General features: G+C 31.3%; 1 long non-coding RNA gene across 1 annotated transcript in view; it reads left to right on the top strand.

The window, feature by feature from the left end:
* Positions 1 to 454: 454 nt before the first annotated feature.
* The window catches only part of LOC149132255 (uncharacterized), a 12,486-nt gene continuing 6,109 nt past the window's right edge, over positions 455 to 6,831 (top strand). The window contains exons 1-2 of the long non-coding RNA XR_016244698.1: positions 455 to 616; positions 3,688 to 4,066. This is a non-coding gene — a long non-coding RNA (uncharacterized LOC149132255). The remainder of the gene's footprint in view (positions 617 to 3,687; positions 4,067 to 6,831) is intronic.

Raw genomic sequence — 6,831 nt, 5'->3', positions numbered from 1 at the left:
CTTTTCAGTAATATTAAGTATTCTCTAAGGGCAAGTTCAGATTCCATATTTTCAGCATAAAATCGAAGACAAACTTTAAAAATATTCGAAGTTTTTGATTTTGCGATCGGACATCTTTCTATCTCACTGAAAATCCATTTTCCCAAGTGTTCTTCTTCTTCTTCTTCTTCTTCTTCTTCTTCTTCTTCTTCTTCTTCTTCTTCTTCTTCTTCTTCTTCTTCTTCTTCTTCTTCTTCTTCTTCTTCTTCTTCTTCTTATTTGCTCTCATTATTATTATTCGTATCATCATCATCATCATCACCATCATCATCGTCGTCGTCGTCGTCTTCGTTGTCGGCGTCGTCATCATCACTGTCACCGTCATCATTGCATTGTTGTTGCTATTCTTGTCCATGCTGTTCCTATTGTTGCTAGTGTAGGTCATTTCCCGTTCTTTTCATTTCAGTTGCGGAATCAAAATGTCGGTGGGATAATTGGTTTGCATTTCTTTTAATCGAGTTGCATAACAGAATCAAGCATTTTGGGACAAAGATGCTGAAAAACCATGCCATAGCCATCTTCCAAATCATGAGCAGGCATGGATTAGATAAAGTAGTTGAAGATTCTCATTCCTGTGGTATTTTTCTATGCTGTTACTATTATTATTATTATTATTATTATTATTATTATTATTATTATTATTATTATTATTATTATTATTGTTAACAACAAACAAGATGAGGACAAATATCCGTCAAATGTAAATAATGTAAATAATGTACATAATTCCTCATCTCCTAAATATAGAACTGTATTAAAATATCTAACTTAATATCAATCGAGCAAATAGGGCGTTGAGCTGGCAGAATCGTTAGCACGCCGGGTGAAATGCTTCGCCGTATTTTGTCTGCCGTTACGTTCTGAGTTCAAATTCCACCGAGGTCGACTTTACCTTTTATCCTTTCGAGGTCGATTAAATAAGTACTAGTTACGAACTGGGAGTCGATGTAATCGACTAATTCCTTTGTTTTTTCCCTTTATGCTTAGCCCCCTGTGGGCAATAAAAACTAAATATCAATCCAGCAAACCGAAAATTTAACAGGGTTTGAAAAAAATGGTCAAAGGGTTCAATCCACCCTTCATCGTAAGGCAATGTTAAGTACGACGAAGCTCTTTGTATTTCCAATCACTGAAATGTTTCTCCTTGCAGTCATAGCCACTATAAACTCACATCAAGGAACGAAACAAAATTTAACTGCAACGGGGCTTCAAATCGAAAGCTATTCAGTGACATGTTTTTACTAAAGCTTTTCATAACGAAAGATTGTGGCATGTTTTTATTAGAACTTTTCATAACGAAAGATCTAGCAATCAACATTTAACAAAATAAAGTGTAATAAATCATTAGACGTATCCAGTTAGAAGCTATTAATTATTTAATTAATAAAAATACTTGATTTCTACATATAAAGTATGATTATATTAGACTAAATTAAAAGCTAGTTGCTTGGATGGCCGTGCAGCTGGGTCGAAACCGCAACGTTCTAATGTAAAGAGAATTCCCTACTTTAAACGTGGCCATGCCTGCGCCCACATGATTCTGTGTTTGTTGATAATAACGATTATTTTAGGGGAAATATTTTTAGCTAGATAGTGATAGTGTTTCAGAAAAAATGTCGATAAAATGGGTGATTGATGATGAAATCAGTCGAAATCATGGAAAGATTAATAAAGACAATTTAACGGGCGGACATATTTAATGGCGTGTAGTTATTTATTATGGTTTTTGTCTGGGCTGATAATTAGTGAAATTAAGGTCTCCAGTGAAGTATAAATATTTGATTTGGGGCGGGAAGAGTGCAGGTTGTAAATATGAGTGGGGGGAAAATAAAAATAAATCATTGTTTGTAAAACATATCAAGAGGAGTTCCGTTTTAAAACGAAAGAGGATGTTATTGTCCTTGTTGTTGTCGTTGATAATGATGATGATGATGACGATATGTTGTTTTTGGTTTTATTACTTTTGTTGTTGCTGTTATTGTTATCGGTGATGGTGCTGGGGCAGTGGTGGTGATGGTGCTGATAGCGATGGTGATGAAAATGCAGAGGAGGCGGATGGTCATGACGATAATGATGATAATGAAGTGGTTGTAGTGGAGGAGATGGTGAGATTTGAACACAAATCTCTAAATACTCAGTTTTACTACCGGGCTCATTCACACAATGGAGTGAAACTCGCATAAAAAAAAACAATCTGTGTATCTATATATATACATATGCATATACATACACACACGCACACTCACACACACACACACACACACATATATATATATATATATTTGTGTGTGTATGTATTTATTCTTATAGATATGTACATGTACATACATATATATGTGTATCTATATAGATATATTTATATTATATATAATATAATATAATATAATATAATATAATATTATATATATATATATATATATATATATATATATATATATATATATATATATATATATGTTGTTATATTCCGGGCTCTTCATTCCTTTTTTTTTATTTTCCAATAAAACACACGCACTCTATATTCATTTTTCACTCGTTTATTACTGTTCCTATTTTTCTTATGTCCATTATCAACAAATTTTTCATCACTCATCTGTGACCTCTCCAATGAGAATTTCCGACCACAAGTATCTTCCTGCTCCGCTTAGTCCAGTCTGTTGACCGATGATGTATATCCTTATCTGTTCATAAGTTATTATGGGTTTGAAAAAGGTAAAAATCTAATAACTTATGTACATCTAATTATTAAAGTGAAAATTATTATCGGAAAAGCCTTTTCTATTCACTATTTGAAATATATATATACATAAATGTTCTCTCTCTCTCTCTCACACACACATACACACACACACACACATATATATATATATATAATTTATATTATATTATATATATATATACCTATATGCATGTATGTATGTGCTGTGTGCCTGTGTGTGTTTTATTAAAGTTATATAGTGTATTTATGTTATAAAATTTTGTTTCTGACATACATATATACACCCTTAAGTACGCAGTGGATTAAATATCATATAATTGTTTCTCTCCACTTGTTAAGGAACCAGGCATTATATGATTAATACATATTCCGTTTTATATACATCTTCTTTATGTATTTGTTCCTTGTAAATGAAATCGTTAAAGTTCCCTGAAAAAAATTCTATTCTTTTCAAATCACAACTGTATCATGGTCCAATGAAATTATGACATGTCACGTGATAACCAAAGATGATGATGGAGGAGGATGTTAAAGAATGAGACGTTCTCCCCATTATACACAGGATGTCATTACATGTGTCAACGTATTTGCTTTATCTGATAGAGACTGCAACCAAATCTTCGTAGAATTACACCTAACCATATGTCAAAAGCTAAATTCATCAGGAGATATACACAATTTCCTCAAAAACCTTGGTTGGTTACGTTAAATAATGTATTTCTAAGTATTTGTAGAATATATTTTGGTGGTCACGACTGGATTGTCTATAAATGCATGTATGATTAGTCTGGGTTGATGGAAACAAATATTGCCATGTTGAACCACTGAACTCAAAACGTTTTTATCATTTTCCTTATTTATTTCCCTCTTATTCCTTTCTGCCGAAGAGCGTAGGCTCGAAATTTAAAATACTTCTCCATTTTTTCCAGAGCGTCATTCTAATACACTATGACGAAAACCACAAATTGGACGACAAACACAAAGACGATGAAGACGACCATGACGATGATAAGGAGGAAGAGGAGGAGTAAGCGGATGGCGATTATAACGACTATGTCGACGATAATGGTGATGAAGTCGATGATAAGGAAGATAAAATATGATAAAGAAAATAATATCGTGTGTTGAGATAAAGTGACGACGACGTTGTGGTTGATTGAGGGTGATCATCTATCATTATCATCATCATCGTCATTACTATCATAATTAACCTCCTGAATCTGATCACACAATCATATTAATTACTAACACGATGTTTACAGCGAGAAACCAAGAGAGCGAGGACGATTTAGACGTCGATTATTGTAAGTAAGTGCTTCCATAAAGTTTTATATTTAATTACAGTTACAGTTTCTAATCTGCATCTCGTTCCTCAGTAGGTCGTCTGAAGAGAGGCTGGGCTTAATTAACAGCTCATTAGGTTGTCTTCACTTAATGACGCTAAACAGTTCATTATTAAACTTTAGAGTTCAGTACCAACATTTGCAGTGCAGTGAAATGGAAATTAAATCACGGCATGGCTTGAAAACCAGAATATATATATATATATATATATATATATATATATATATATATATATATATATATATATATATATATATATATATATATATATACATATATATATATATATATACGTGCGTATATATACCCACATATATAGATGTATGTATTTATGAACTGATGGAGAGAGAGAGAGAGAGAGAGAGAGAGAGAGAGAGAGAGTAAGAGAGAGGGAGAGAGAGAGAAAGAAAAAAGAAAGAGAGATAAACACATAAGTTGATTAATAGATATATTAACTGACTGATTGATTGAGTAAATGAGTGATAGATACATACATTACATACATGTATACATCGATCTATACATGCCTATGCATGTGTGTATATACACAGGCACATATATTCATATACACGTATATATATGTGTAAGTGTGTATATATATATACGCATTCATATACATGAAAAAAAAATATATATAGATCAGCATATACCGGGATACCGAGATATACATATGTATGTAGATATATACGTATGGAAGAGTATATATATATATATGCGGGTGTGTTTGTGTATGTGTGTATATAAGCCCATATATATATATGAATGTGTGTGTGTGTGTGTGAGTGGGTGTATACAATGGACTTCCTAAAAGTTCTGTGCAAATTACACATAAAAATATTAGTAAAACCGAGTCGACAGTTAATGATAACCAACATTGCTGCATACCGTCGCCGCCTGGTTATGAACAGAGCTATGCAACCTCACCGTGATGCCCGCGATTGAAACATTTATTTTCCAAAAGATAAAACAACAATTTCGAATATGTTTTCCGTTGCGGTGATAATTGATAATTCTTCTGGATTATGGTTTCCTGATATAGATTATCTTAATAATGTCGATGTAATGGATAACAACACATTTATGCAATTAAATTTTAAATTAATCTTATTCTGGGAATCGATATTCAGCGAAAGTGTTCCGTATTAAATAGAAGAGAACTTGTCAGACATTCTCACTTAGCAACCTTAAAACATTTTCAAGTAATTGAGGTTATAGCTTGGAACTTCAGTTATTTGAAATCCTCTTTGGTACAGGTACTCTGTGAAAATATGGTTGGAACATTCTTCGTATTGTACTTCATTGAAAGTCTTACAATATCAAACTTTAGTGTGGTTCTCATTCAGCTTCCAATTTTAAATATACTTTACTTTTTACAGTCACAGGAGGAAATGTTTTATAATATGCACAACATATAGAATTATCACTTTTTAATATATTTTCTTCCCAGATAAAATTTGTTTTCAATTTATTTTTTAGTGTATATCTAAATGAAAAAATTATTATTATCAAATAACGACGCTCCCTCTGCTCCCAGTTGTAATACAATCGTAACTTGCCATAAGATTAGAGAAATTAAAGATTTGTACTAAAAAGTTAGGGATAACCATTTTGGTACCAAGCCATCTGAGACCAGCCGTTTAAAGTGAACTAAATTCAAACATTCAACCAAATTTACTTGATAATTCATGTGTCAAATATTACTTTAATAATAAAAAAGTTATTTTAGTAGATATTCTATTATTTGCAAAACTATTTAACTTAGAGACAGCATATTTCAACAGAAATATGATAACTAAACTGTTAAATATAATTTAAATATTCTCTGTATAACTCTATTTGAATATTCTCTATATTAAATATTCTCTATATTAAATATTCTCTACATAAGTAAATTTAATTCATAACGAAATTAAAAATGTCTGCTTTCCTCTAATTACATTTTTTCTATGAAAAATATGTGGCATTAATCATCAAACAAGTTCTATTCCCCTCTACACTTCATTCTAATAAAGCTTATGACGTAGAGTTTCAAATTGACTATGTTTGGCCAAGCTAAACTCCCTTCGGGGTTTTGATATTTCAGTTGAAGTCATATAAATTCATTAATATTTAAAAGCTCGCAAATAATATTCTCTGAGACAGTACAATTGTTTTCTACCATATCGATCTGAAACAAACTATCGTGTAACAGTAACACGGAGAGAAATATAATTGTTAATATTTATTGGCGAGAAGAAACAGTAAATTACCGGACATAGTTAGAGATATCAAATGATATAAGCCGAGGCAAATATCGCCAAGAGATAAGTAGAATAAAGCAATAAGAATGCAATACCGAATATGGACAGGTATAAAATTATGAAGATCACCCTCACAAGGTTCAACACCCACCTGAAAACAAGAATGCTGGACGCATAAACAGTTTCAATACTTATTACGTTCCTTATTAAATATTTAAATATATTCAAAATATTTCGATAATATGCAAATCTCATTGACACTAAATTATGCTAAAATGAAGATAGATATACCGTGCAGAAACTGTTACAAATAGACGCCTACATGAATATTTCCGAGTATATTTTCGCGAAGTTTCATACGAGTATTTATCTCATTGGTAAAGACATTATTTGTAACACTATGTATATATATATATATATATATATATATATATATATATATATATATATATATATATATATATATATATATGTATGTATATATATATA

Source organism: Octopus bimaculoides, chromosome 16 (genome assembly GCF_046866305.1).
Source record: "Octopus bimaculoides isolate indiv1 chromosome 16, ASM4686630v1, whole genome shotgun sequence".
Classification (NCBI taxonomy): domain Eukaryota; kingdom Metazoa; phylum Mollusca; class Cephalopoda; order Octopoda; family Octopodidae; genus Octopus; species Octopus bimaculoides.
Note: the sequence above shows the minus strand (reverse complement) of the source record. Positions and strands in the feature narration are given on the sequence as shown.